The sequence below is a fragment of the Panthera tigris genome, chromosome A3, assembly GCF_018350195.1.
Source record: "Panthera tigris isolate Pti1 chromosome A3, P.tigris_Pti1_mat1.1, whole genome shotgun sequence".
NCBI lineage: Eukaryota > Metazoa > Chordata > Mammalia > Carnivora > Felidae > Panthera > Panthera tigris.
This window is the reverse complement of record NC_056662.1, coordinates 92,469,295-92,482,956: the sequence shown is the minus strand read 5'-3', so window position 1 is coordinate 92,482,956 and position 13,662 is coordinate 92,469,295. Positions and strand designations below refer to the sequence as shown.

Below are 13,662 nucleotides of genomic sequence, written 5' to 3'. Positions count from 1 at the left end.
ATATATAGCAAACGTTTGTTTTGATTTTTCCAGTTTTAAAATATAGATGGTGGTACAGTATAAATCCTGCGTGCATTACCCACTGCAGCTGAGCTCAATTCTTTTCCAGTGTCATTTCCAGGTCCCTGTTGCCATAGTTGCTGCTAAGAAAATGCATTTTTCTAAAAGATTTATAAATAATGATTGCAATGTTTTTAGCTCTTTGTAGTGAAATACAATATCCAATGCCTCTGAGAAGAATATAAATCCAAGCACTAGGGAGCCATTCAGGTCACACTTGAGTCTTGTTACAAGTAGGGCAAGAAAAGTGTCTCAGTGGTATACATTAATGTGCACTCTCCTGCCCACTCAAAAGATAAATCCCATGTAGTTAGGTTTTGAAGACATATATAAGACTGTCTTTAAGCTTTATATCTGCTTTTGTTACTCCAACATCTTGTCAGACAAAAAAAAGGTTGTGTTTATTAACCCTTACCTTTTCTAATATTTCTTATTGTCATCATCTTTCCAAATGCTTAGTTAAAATATTTGGTTTATATGAACATGTTTTCCCAAATGCATTGCATTCTTAAAAGCTCTGAAACTTAGGTAAATTCTAATTTTTATTATAACAGGGAATCAAGGATATTGTATACTTGATAAGTTTATTTTAATTAGTGCTCTTGATATAAATTGAAAGTAAATATTCAAGAGCAAATTTCCTGACATTTTTTCCTCAAAAATCAGCCACTATTTACTAATTGAATTACTGATTAAGTTATTCCACATATAGTACATGTGTTCTGAAGTAGAAAATGTACCAAAGAAACAGTCTAAAAACAGAAATCAAAGAATGATGATAAAGTAGCATAAATGTCTACCATCCAGAAATAAGAAGTTTAATGTTTTTGCTACACACACATACACACAAATACACACATATGTACATATATCTGATATACAGGTATATGGTATTTACACATATTACTTGACTAGTCTAGGCTGTGATGCAATACAAAACAAAATTTTAGTGTGTTGAAACAATAAAGCTTCATTTCTCCCTTATACTTACATTCAACACTTTTCAGTGGAAGGGTTTGCGTCCGTTAGTCACTCAGAGACACCTAGGCTGGCAGAAATTCCACCATCTTGGTATATCACCATCTCATCATGAGGTATCACATTTTACCACTGCAAGAGAAGAGAGGACTGGTGATGCAGGGATCCACATCAGCAACTAAATGCTTTGGCCATAATTCATTGGCCACAGTTAGTCACATAACACTGACTAACTGATGGAAGTGATGAAGTGTTTTCCTCCCTTATGCCTAAAAGGAGGATAAATGTCTGTGAATAAGCACTAGAAAGATCAACCACAATGTTCTTCTGCACAAATATTCATTCTTTTCTTCCTTCTCTGATTCTTTCTTGTTTGTGCCTCTCAAAATTCCAGATGACATATATAGTAAACTTAACCTTTAGCTTATTTATATATCGATCAATAGAGTGTGTCAATAATAGTATTAATATTTTAATGTTAATAAACAGATAGCTTGGGTACCTGGGTGGCTCAGTCAGTTAAACGTCTGACTTCAGCTCAGGTCATGATCTCCCAGTTTGTGGGTTCGAGTCCTGCATCGGGCTCTGTGTTGACAGCTCAGAGCCTGGAGCCTGCTTTGGATTCCAGTCTCCTCCTCTCTCTTTCCCTCCCATACTCATGCTCTCTCTGTCTCTCAATAATAAATAAACATTACAAAAATTTTAAATAAACAGATAGCTATATCATCATTTTTATAGATCCCTAATTTTCCATTATATGGATTTCTGGAAAAATTCTCCACTTTCTCCACTTATCCTCTTCTCTTTAGTTTCCAATTCTCTTACTAACTAGTGATGTGTTTTAGAGAAGTAATGTAATGGAGTTGAATTTTTATTTCACCATTCAAAAAAAGGGGGAGAATAATAACAGTTTAACTTATTAAAGAGTTATTAAACAGAAAAATGTGGGCTACATACTAAAATATAATGGCTACTTGATACAGGTTTATTTTCTTCTTTCCAATTTTTCTCTTATTTAAATAAGTCTGAAGCACACAGAAACTCTGCTAAATATGTATATGTGAATCATGTTATTCTACTTTTAAGCTTTTGATCTTTACCAGCAATAATTTAAGTTTATATCATTGGAAATAAATAAGATACACCCATGTAAATATGAACAAAATTATAATTTTATGGATTCTTTAAAGTTGAACCGTTTTTGAATTAAGAACATACCAAAAATACACAAGATAGAAGTTAAGGAACAAATAGTATAAATTAATACTAAGATCTTTGTTGACTTTCCATTTTCTAATTCTTTTAACACTATATATTTTATGGTACTCTCTATTTATACCTCAAAAAACTCTACATTTTATACCAAACTAGTTTGGGTTGTGCCATAATTTTAGTTAACCATAGTATGCTTAACAGAGAAGTATAATAAAACCCTGTCCCTACTAACTATAGTTTTATTTCCACACAACTGTAGTTTTATTTCCAACTCCTACCTATGTAATAAAATGTCAAATAATTTTCTTAGTATTAAGAAAATTTATGGCAGCTACTAAAGTCCATCTGCTGGGAACACACTATTGAATAAGGTATTGTCTCTACCTTATTCAGTAGAACTGATGTGGACTTATCCATGGGGCACGAGAGTAGAAAAGGGGCATGTAGTCAAGCAGTAATGCCTTCCTGTATCAAGTTTGAGTTGAACTGAGATAGAAAGATGCCTGAGCTACCTGATCACCAGAAACTCAGTAGTCATAGATATTTTGGGGAGCAAATGCAGTATGAAACACAAATTCTAAGAACTGTAAGTAATCGAGTATGGCTGGAGCATTAACAAAATCCTGAAACTATAGGGAAGGCAAGAAGAAAAGGAAACGTGAATTATAGGTAGGGCCACATTGTAAAGGGACTTATGTGCTGATTCTGGAGCTCGGACTTTGAAAGCAATGGGACACCACTGGGGATGAATTCAGGCATCCAAGGAAAATTGTCAAGTAGATGTTAACCTCTGTTGAACATAGCAGATGATGTCTAGGAAAGGTATCACCTACTGATATTATTGCATCCACAATTGTGTGGACTGGAATTTTCATCTGCTGCATCATGTCTAATGAATCTCACAGTTTAAGATTCCCCTTCTAGTCTTATATATGTTTTCATTAATTTTTGCTGTTTTAGTTTACAAAATATCTAAGATTGCTTACAAAGCATTAACAAATAAGGAAGCAAAGTCAACTGATAAAAAAGAAATAAAACCCTTCCTAATATTACCATCAGACAGTAATTCCTCCTGGGTGTTTTTCATGAGTTTTAACCCCGGGATTAAAAGGTAAATTAGCTAGGAGTGAGTGGCCATGAGAAAGGATGAAGGAACACTATTTTGAGAAATATAGAAAATCACAAAAGAAATTAATTATGTGTGGTTCTTCATAGTAAACAAAGATTTATCTCAGAGTTTTTAAACTTTGGAATATTTTTATTTCAAACAGAATTGAATAGAAAAAATCTTACTCTATACTCATTAAATATGAAATTCAATCAGCATTCCCACTTTGGAGACAAAAATAGGCTGGTCTGAGTATGAGCCCCAGAGTCCCAAGTTGTCAGTAGTAACCCAGATTTCCCACCAAGCAACAATTCTTAAAAACACAAACATACCTCTTTATCCTGCAAGTGTTATTGTTGGCATGCGATAAAATAACAGGCTTCCTTGTCAACTGTGCATTATGAAGCCCATGGTTAATATAAATGTTAATCAGGGTTATGATAGTAGCTCCAGAGATTATGGTAATCCTGTAGCATATAACGCAAGCATAAATGTCCAATTCAAGTGTAAATATGTAGTTAATGAAGAATACAATCACTTAAACTTTTTATACTCACAGTTTAGAAATGTCAGGGCTATAAATCCATTACCTTTCAAATTTTCCTTTTGAAAATAAAACTCTTATCTTGTAAGTGAATTAAGACATGTTGTAGCAAGGAAAAAATAAAGAACTGAAGAAAGGAAGCAAAAAAAAAAAAAAAATGCGTGAGGTTACTACCACTCTGTGAAAACCTCTTTTACATCTTGGTGATGCTGGACAAGGTCCAGTTCATGCATACAGATCTTCCTTGACTTGCAATGACATTATGTTTGATAAATCTATCGTAAAGTGAAAATATCATAAGTAAAAAAATGCATTTCATACACCTAACCTACTGAGTTCAGTCTAGCTCAGTCCAGCCTACCTTAGACATCATAGCTCAGCCTAGCCTCCCTTAAACATGCTCAGAACACTTATATTACCCACAGTTGGACAAAATTATGTAATATAAAACCCATTTTATAATAAAGTATTGCATAGCTTATATAGTTCATTGAATATTGTACTGAAAGTAAAAAACAGAACGGTTGTGTGGGTAGAGAATGGTTTTAAGTATGTGGGTTATTGACTTTTGTGATGGCATGTGATGGGAGTTGTTGCTCACCGCTGCTACCCAGAATCACAAGAGAGAGTATCATACTGCACATCGCTAGACTGGGCAAAGAGCCAAATTCAAAATTTGAAGTACAGTTTCTACAGAATGCATATTGCTTTTGCACAGTTTATCAAGTCAAAAAATTGTAAGCCAAATCGTCGTAAGTCAGGGACTGACTGTAGTATTTTTTTTAAATTTTTATTATTTTTATTTTTTAATGTTTACTTATTTGTTTTTATCTTTTTGTAAATATAATTTATTGTCAAATTGGCTAACATACAGTGTATAAAAGTGTGTTCTTGGTTTTTGGGGTAGATTCCCATGGTTCATCGCTTACATACAACACCTAGTGCTCATCCCAACAAGTGCCCACCTCAATCCCATCACCCACTTTCCCCTCTCCTCCATTCCCCGCCATCAACCCTCAGTTTGTTCTCTGTATTTAAGAATCTCTTATGGTTTGCCTTCCTCCCTCTCTGTTTGTAACTATTTTTCCCCTTCCCTTCCCCTGTTGTCTTCTGTTAAGTTTCTCAATTTCCACATATGAGTGAAAACATATGGTATCTGTCCTTCTCTGACTTATTTCGCTTAGCATAATACCTTCCAGTTCCATCCACGTTGCTGCGAATGGCATGATTTCATTATTTCTCACTTCCAAGTAGTATTCCATTGTATATATAAACCATATCTCCTTTATCCATTTATCAGTTGATGGGCATTTAGGCTCTTTCTATAATTTGGCTATTGTTGAAAGCACTGCTATAAACATTGGGGTACATGTGCCTCTATGAATCAGCACTCCTGTATCCCTTGAATAAATTCCTAGTAGTGCTGCTGCTGGGTCGTAGGGTAGTTCTATTTTTAATTTTTTGAGGAACCTCCACACTGTTTTCCAGAGTGGCTGCACCAGTTTGCATTCCCACCAACAGTGCACGAGGGTTCCTGTTTCTCCACATCCTCACCAGCATATGTTGTTTCCTGAGTTGTTAATTTTAGCTACTTTGACCAGTGTGAGGTGGTATCTCAGTATGGTTTTGATTTGTATTTCCCTGGTGATGAGTGATGTTGAGCATTTTTTCATGTATCTGTTGGCCATCTGGATGTCCAAATGTCTACTTATTTTTGAAAGAGAGAGAAAATGGGTGGGGGAGAAGCAGAGACAGAGGGAGGCAGTAGATCTGAAGCAGGCTCTGTGCGACAGCAGAGAGCCCTATCTGGGCTCAAACTCATGAAACCATGCAATTGTGACCTGAGTCAAAATAGAGTCAGAAGTTTAACTGACTGAGCCACTCAGGTGCCCCACTTTCCCTTTTCTTGTCTTCTGGGTAACCCTCACAGGCTTCATCTGTGACTGGATGCTGCTTTGCATAACCAGAGCCTACTCTTTCCATTAGGGCTTTGTTTGGAGATTGCAGCTATGAATACAACATTATAATTGATTGTTTCTATCTACTTTCCTCACTTGTGCAAAGAGAGAATTGAAGGTAGGATTGGGCCAAAAAAAATCAAAAAGATTAATTTTGAATAAGTTTTCCTTCAAGTAGCCCATAGGCTTCAATTAATGTCATTTTTACTCCTAAAAGTATGACAATTCTGAGATATTCCTTTGGTTATGATTTTTCCCATTGTCTTAATGAGTAGTTTTATGAAAGCTGGTCTAGGCTAAATTAGGAATTCCTATTGAGATACCAATTTAAAATAGAAGCTCTCTTCTTAACTGTCTTTATATCACTGTGCAGTTTCTACAATGACTTTCTTGCTAGAGTTTTTTATTCATATATATATTTATATATATATATATATATATTCAAAAATATATGTATAAATATATATTCAATATATATTCAGAATATATATATACATTCATATATATATATATTTGGTGGCGATGTATAGTGAAGGAAAACTGCCAGTTGAGAGAAAAAATTATTTGCATTTTATATAATCTTAAAGTAGCAGATGCTTAAAGACCAAAATATTAGGTAACATTTAGTATGATTTTATCAGTTAGGTTAGTCTTATGATATTATTATGATTTTAAATATTTTGTTTTGAAAAAGATAAAAGGAATAATTAATAGTTCAAAATTCTTAACTTAAAAATTCTTAAAATCAATTCATAAAAGTGACTTAGAATTATTGATTGACTGATTTTAAATGTTAATTTATTTTATTTTGATAGAGAGAGAGTAAACATGCGCAAGCAGGGGAGAGAGAGGGAGAGAGAGAATCCCACACAGGCTCCATATTCAGCATGGAGCCTGACCCGGGGCTCGATTTTACAACTGCGAGATCATAACCTGAGCTGAAATCAAGAGTTGATCACTTTCCTGACTGGGCCATCCAGGCGCCCCTAGAATGATTTATTAATGTAAACTTTTAATACCTTGTATTTTACGTATTTAAAAACACTTTCATTTTACTGAATTATTCACTATAATCAGAAGGAAGAATAGAGTCTTAACCTCTTCAAAAATCTAGATTTCAATTTGCATACTCCAGCTGAATTTACAAAACTCAAGCAATTACTCAGTTCAGTGGATCCACAGTATTCTTGCAGCTCTGTTAATAGCAGAAAATGTACAAATTTACCATATACGAGATTATAATCTTTCCAAAGTTTATTAGATTATAATCTTCCCATCAGCCACATCCAGTGCAGTTTAACATGCCATGAACTATCAATAGACATCTATAATTACATATAAGAATAATGTTATTTATATCTAAAGAAATATTTTGTGTTATTTTGTCTGGAAGTGCAGACTTTTAGCTTCTTTAAACTTAGATTTACATTCTTTTTATAGTGTTGCCATCCAATAGGGCTTGTTTTATCCTACATTGTGAAGATGGAGATATATCTAATTGACAAATATTGCATGGCTTACAATACCTACAAGTTTGTGTTGCTTTTCCTCTTCTGTTTTAGACTATCAGGATTTCTTTTTAATATTTCTCCTTCTTAGGGGATTTCTGTAACGCTTGCTTGCAATTGCTCATGCTTCTGTGTTTTTGTATTTCTATTGTCTAAACAGAATTGTTTTTAAAATTTTGTGTTAGGGGTAGAGTTAAATTTACATAAATGTAATTATCCTCAACAATTGTTTAACATGGCACTAAGGCATTTCTTTTTACTGCCAGTTGAAAATATCCTCACTGGTTTTTCAAGAGAATTTGTGCTAGAATGCTCACAGATAGGTATTGGAAATACCTACTGCAGGAAACTAAAAGGGCAGGAAAAACCACAAACACATTATTAGAATGGATAAAGTTTTTTAGCCCAGTTTTGTAGCTATCAGAGGTTTATATCATTTGACCTTTAGTTAAATACTCTGAGCCTCCAAGAGTAAAGGCTCTATAGTAGCATTAAGTATTATTTCTCTTATCTTCATCATCTAAATGCAATCTTTAAACTACTTAAGATTCACCTCTCACTGTTGGACACTTTCTTTAATACCTCTGTAATTGTAAAGAGGACTTTGATGAGTGTATTAAGGTTTCCTCAGCTTCTGAGTGAATTGCCTGTTTAGTAGTAGATAAGCAGACTTCAAGGACTGTTGAGATTATCAACATTCAGTTTCCTTTGATTTCTTCATTTTCTAATTTCCTTAAAATTCATCTCTTCCTCACTACTGTGAAATCATGTAAGCAAGCACCATGTTAAGGTGGAAGGAACACAGAAAGACTTAGGAAACAAATTCCATTCCTAACTTCATCACTAACTTTGAATAGGATCTTCAGAAATAGTACTTAATCACCTGCAGAATGGAGTGACAGCACCAGAGCCCTGGTGTGGTGCTATGTATCGAATCATATTTTCAGTGATCTGCTGACACTTTAGAAGAATGAATATGTCACCTGTCTATATGGAATTTTACACATAGTTGTCTTTTTCATTTTAAACTACTTTCTGTATTTAAGGAAAAGACATTAGCTTAAAAGAGAAAAGCATTTTACATTTGAAATAAAATATAAATATTCACTAGCTTACATAAGTTTGGATTCCTAGTATGTGCAATCATCTGAATTTAAGTAATATTAATAGAATATTATTCCCTGGGACAATGGGTACACTATGAGAATTATTAACAGACCAGGTTGTGCACTTTCAATATATCCAGTACTGAAGGTATGTATTCATCTCATGTGACATACCACCCATGGAACAACTTGGGCAATAAGTAGCTGTCATCTACAAACTTCTAAATAAAGAGTGATTTTTTGCCTCTGGGACAAAGGAATATTGTAATTGCAGTAATACAATTTCAAAATCTGCCCAAGCAGCTGCAAGCCACTGTTTTTACATATATAGGAGACAACACAGCGACAGATACTCTATTACAAACAGTATGGATGAAAGTTGTTTGATAAGTTACCTGCATTTTATTTTTAATTATTTTATGTAACATGGCAGAAGCTAGGGAACTGACATAGACTAAGTGGTCAAGCTTTCGCTTCATGAACTCTGTCTATCCTTGGCTGTTTTTGTCACTTTGTTTGCCTATTTTCCTAAACAAATTTATTTAAGTCAGGGGTTCTATCTCACTCATTTGCATGTACCTGTCCACAGTTGAAAGGTTGCAGCTGTTTGAATGTAATACGCATCATTTCTGTCATGCTTTTTGTTTTTTCTAATGAGAATTTAATAGTTGGGAACAGTTGTAAATTGACAACCCTATTACCTAAATCACAAGTTAGATCAGTATTTTTATGGTCAAAGCTGAACCACATAAGAGGTTGATATGTGAAACTTCCTATTTCACTCCTACTAATTTTCAATTTACATTTGTCATTTGTTTAATAAGTGAATCGATATTTCAGTCATGGTGGGTCACAGTTCGTCAGTACATGTTTGAGGAGAGCAAGCATGAGAAAGCATTAGCGTTGCTTTATCCTACGTTGTGATATCCTACAAATTGCGATAGATGGAAGCTTCAGTTAAGAAATCTAGAATACAAAATGGTGTAGCCATGATGGAAAACAGTGTGGAGATACTTCAAAAATTAAAAATAGAACCACCATATGATCCAGCAATTCTACGTCTGGGTATTTATCCTGAAGAACTGAAAAGAGGATCTTGATTAGATAACTGCATGCCCATGTTCACTGAAGTGTTATTCACAATAGCCAAGAAATGAAAACAACCTAAGTGTCCATCAATGGATTAATTGAAAAAGAAAATCTGGCATATATACACAATAGAGTACTAATCAGCTGAGAAAGAGAAAGTAAATCCTGTCATTTGTGACAACATAGATGAATTTTGAGGGCTTTAAGTGAAATAACTTAGACAAGGAAAAATAAATACTATAGTATCTCACTTAAACGTAGAATTTTAAAAAGCTGAACTTATAGAAACAGAAAATAGACTGGTGGTTGCCAGGGGCTAGGGGTTAGGGAAAATAGGGAGATGTTGATCCAAGGGTACAGACTTTTAAGAGGAATATGTTCTGGGGTTATAAGAGATTATAAAAGGACTAAGTTCGGGAGATCTAATGGGTAGCATGATGACTATGGTTAAAAATATTGAATTGTGGGGGCGCCTGGGTGGCGCAGTCGGTTAAGCGTCCGACTTCAGCCAGGTCACGATCTCGCGGTCCGTGAGTTCGAGCCCCGCGTCAGGCTCTGGGCTGATGGCTCGGAGCCTGGAGCCTGTTTCCGATTCTGTGTCTCCCTCTCTCTCTGACCCTCCCCCGTTCATGCTCTGTCTCTCTCTGTCCCAAAATAAATAAAAAAAAAGGTTGAAAAAAAAAAAATTAAAAAAAAAAATATATTGAATTGTGTATTTGCAAGTTGCTAAGAAAGTGGATTTTAGATGTTCTTACCATAACAACAAACTAAAATGGTAATTATATAAGGTGAAAGATGTTAACTAGCCTCATTGTGGTAATCACTTTGCAATGCATATGTCTATCAAATCATTACATTGCACACCTTAATCTTTACAACATGTTATATTTCAATTATATTTCAATGAAGGAGGGAAAAACTAAATTAAAAAAAGAAAATGTGGCATATACATAAAATGAAATATTAGCATAAAAAAGAAAATTCTGTCATATGATACAACTTGGATGAAACTTGAGGACATTATGCTAAGTTAAATAAGCCAGTCATAGAAAGTTACATGTTATATGATTCCACTTATTTGAAGTATTTAAAGTAGTCAAACTTATAGAAGCAAAAAAATTGGAATGATGGTTGCCAGGGACTGGGATAAGGGGATGGGAGAGTTGCTGTTTGGTAGTTATAGAGCTTCTGACATTCAAGATGGAAATGTTCTAGAGATCTTCTGTATGGTGTTGTAAACATAATTACAATATTGTACCGTCCACTTAAGAAATTGTTAGGAGGATAGATTTCATGTTTCATGTTATGTGTTTTTTACCACAGTAATAAAAAAAAATAACCTTAAGAGGTAAGACATATTGGGTGTCTCAGAAGTTGGTCCCAACTCTTATTCAGACCTTTGGAAATTTGCGAAGGTGAAGAGAGGGCTAGAAAATTGGGAGACCCTTGACACAGAATCTTGGCTAGTTGCTAGCCTCACTGAAAATCCTTCTTAGGAAAATAATTAAGCCATTAAAAAAGCCTCAAGATTCTAAGCTCTGGAAACACTGTTATGATCTGGAAATCATGGATGACAAAAGGTTCTGGAATCCTGAGGATGATCTTGCTAACTGGGAGCTCCTACGTGGACTTTCACAATATCTTACATCACAAGAAGCTCTGAGCATGGGTTACTGAGTGACACCATAGAGAGAGGAGTGAGACATTGTGCAAACATTCGCCAAATGAGATTGACATTGATTTCAGATGAGATTCTTGAACCAATTATAAAGGAAATTATTAGTGAGTACCTGAAAGAAAGAACACATACCATTCAGTTTCAATATGGGTTCACACAAACTAAGTCATGTCAGACTAATTCAATTTCTTCTTTTAATAGGGTTAGTAGCTTAATAGATCAGGGTGTATTAGACACTGCAAGACAAGGTCTGCATTTCAGCCAGGCATTTTCCAAATCTTCTAATGTTTTCCTTGTTGACAAGATAATTGACATGAGCTGGATCTAGGAGCAATTTCTACTTGAAGAAAAGTTACGGCAATTTGTAAAGAATTTAAAAATATTAAACTAATAAATATTTACAACTTTTCATGTGCAAGTCACAGCTATTTGCTTTATATGCATGCTCTAACATTCTCAGTCCTCATAATCTATGAAGTATCATACACATTCTTCAAGTTAGATAACTGAGGCAAAGGAAGTTTAATTACTTACTATAAGGTCATGTGGATTGTAACTGGCAAAGCCATAATTTGAACTCAGTACATGTAACTTCAAAACATGTACTGTTCATAACATTTCTTAATTATAGCAACGAGAATATAAAAGATACATTCATCAGTTTTGGCATAATCTGTGTCTGAAGTAATAGGAAATATTCTGGATGGTATAATAAACATTAGAGATTGCATCTTTCAGTTAGTTTTCCATGGCTGCTGTAACAAATTCCCACAAACTTACTATCTTATAACTTTGTAGGCTTGAAGTCCAACACTGGTCTTACTAAAGACTAAATGGGCTAAAATGAAGGTGTCAATAGGGCTACATTCCTTCTGGAGGCTTTAGTGGAGAATTTGTTTCCTTGCTTTTTCCAGTTTCTGTAGACTGCTTGCATTCCTTGGCTGTGGCCCCATTATATCTCTAGAGCTAATAATGTTGCATCTTTTGGTGGCTTGCTTCCACAGTTACATCTTGCCTCAACTCTCTTCTGTTTCCATATTCCAAATTTGTGATTATTATATTGAGTTAACCCAAATAACCTCAGATAATCACCTTTTTAAGGTCAGCTGGCTAACGCCCTTAATTTCAGGTGCAAATTTAATTTTCTTTGTAACCGGGCATAGTCATAAGTTCTGGGGATTAGGGTGTCAACATTGTTGCATGGGCCATTAAGGAGAATGGTATACAGTACTCCTTATAGTTAATTCTCTATCTTATGACAGAATGAAATTTGTTTTTGCCATTTGATAAGGATTTTTTTCCTTCCATAACAATTTACATGAGCTTGCTAATGCAATTTCTAGTTTAATATGTCCTGTTTAAAATTTTGTATTCTTCTTAATATTCAAACAAATTAATGGCGTATAAGACCCATGAGAGTTGAAAATTGTTGAGGGGCACCTGGGTGGCTCAGGTGCATCCAACTCTTGATCTCGCCTCAGGTCATGATCCCTTGGTTCATGAGATTGAGCCCCATGTTGGGCTCTGCGCTGGCAGTGCAGAGACTGGGAGTTTCTCTCTTTGCCCCTGCCCTGCTCACATGCTCTCTCTCTCCCTCTCTCAAAATAAATACACTTAAAAAAAAAAACTATCGAAGCTGAATTATGGATATATAGGAGATTTGTTATATTAGTCTACTTTTGTATATATTTAATTTTTTTACTAATAAAGACCAAAAATAGACTCAGATGTTTTATTAGACTGTATAATAGTTAGCCACATCATAAGAACAATCTAAAAGCAATATATACTTTTATATATTGCAATATATGCAATATATACTACAATAATAGAAGTGTAATATAGAGACCAAAAGAGCAGGTGATGGACAACATTATAATGGTTAAAAAACAACTAAATTATGGCATCCACTTTTGAGTGCTACAATGGAAAGAAATGAAGATACAGCTCTAGGAGAGTAGTTAAAATGATCAATGCATAGAAATCTACATAAACTTGGTTGAGAGATTAATATTTAGCTTGGAAAAAAAGCTGGAATATTTTCAGGTATTTAAAGAATCATCTTGGTTAAAAAGAGTAGTTTTATTTTCCCTGGGTCCTGAGAAGACAGATATTTAGTGGATCCATGGAAAGAGTTTTTGGAGTCTATGGTAGTTTAAGTTACCCAAAGGTGAAAGAGTTGTCATGAAAGACAATGAGTTCAATAACCCCATGATCTAAGCAACAGATTTCAAATGTTTGTAGTTTCTTCTAACCTAGACTTATAATTTGGTAATGGATAAATTTTGCCCCTTTTAGTTAGTGATAGCCTCCAAAAACGTGTCACATTCTAATTTTTTTCAGTTTTACAGAATCACCATTGGTTATTATCATCACACCAAAGTGTTTAGACAGGTGAAATCTCATTGCTTTTGCCAA

General features: G+C 34.5%; 1 protein-coding gene across 1 annotated transcript in view; it reads left to right on the top strand.

The window, feature by feature from the left end:
• The window catches only part of LRRTM4 (leucine rich repeat transmembrane neuronal 4), a 699,335-nt gene that overhangs the window by 228,431 nt on the left and 457,242 nt on the right, over positions 1–13,662 (top strand). The gene's annotated exons all lie outside the window — the stretch shown is intronic.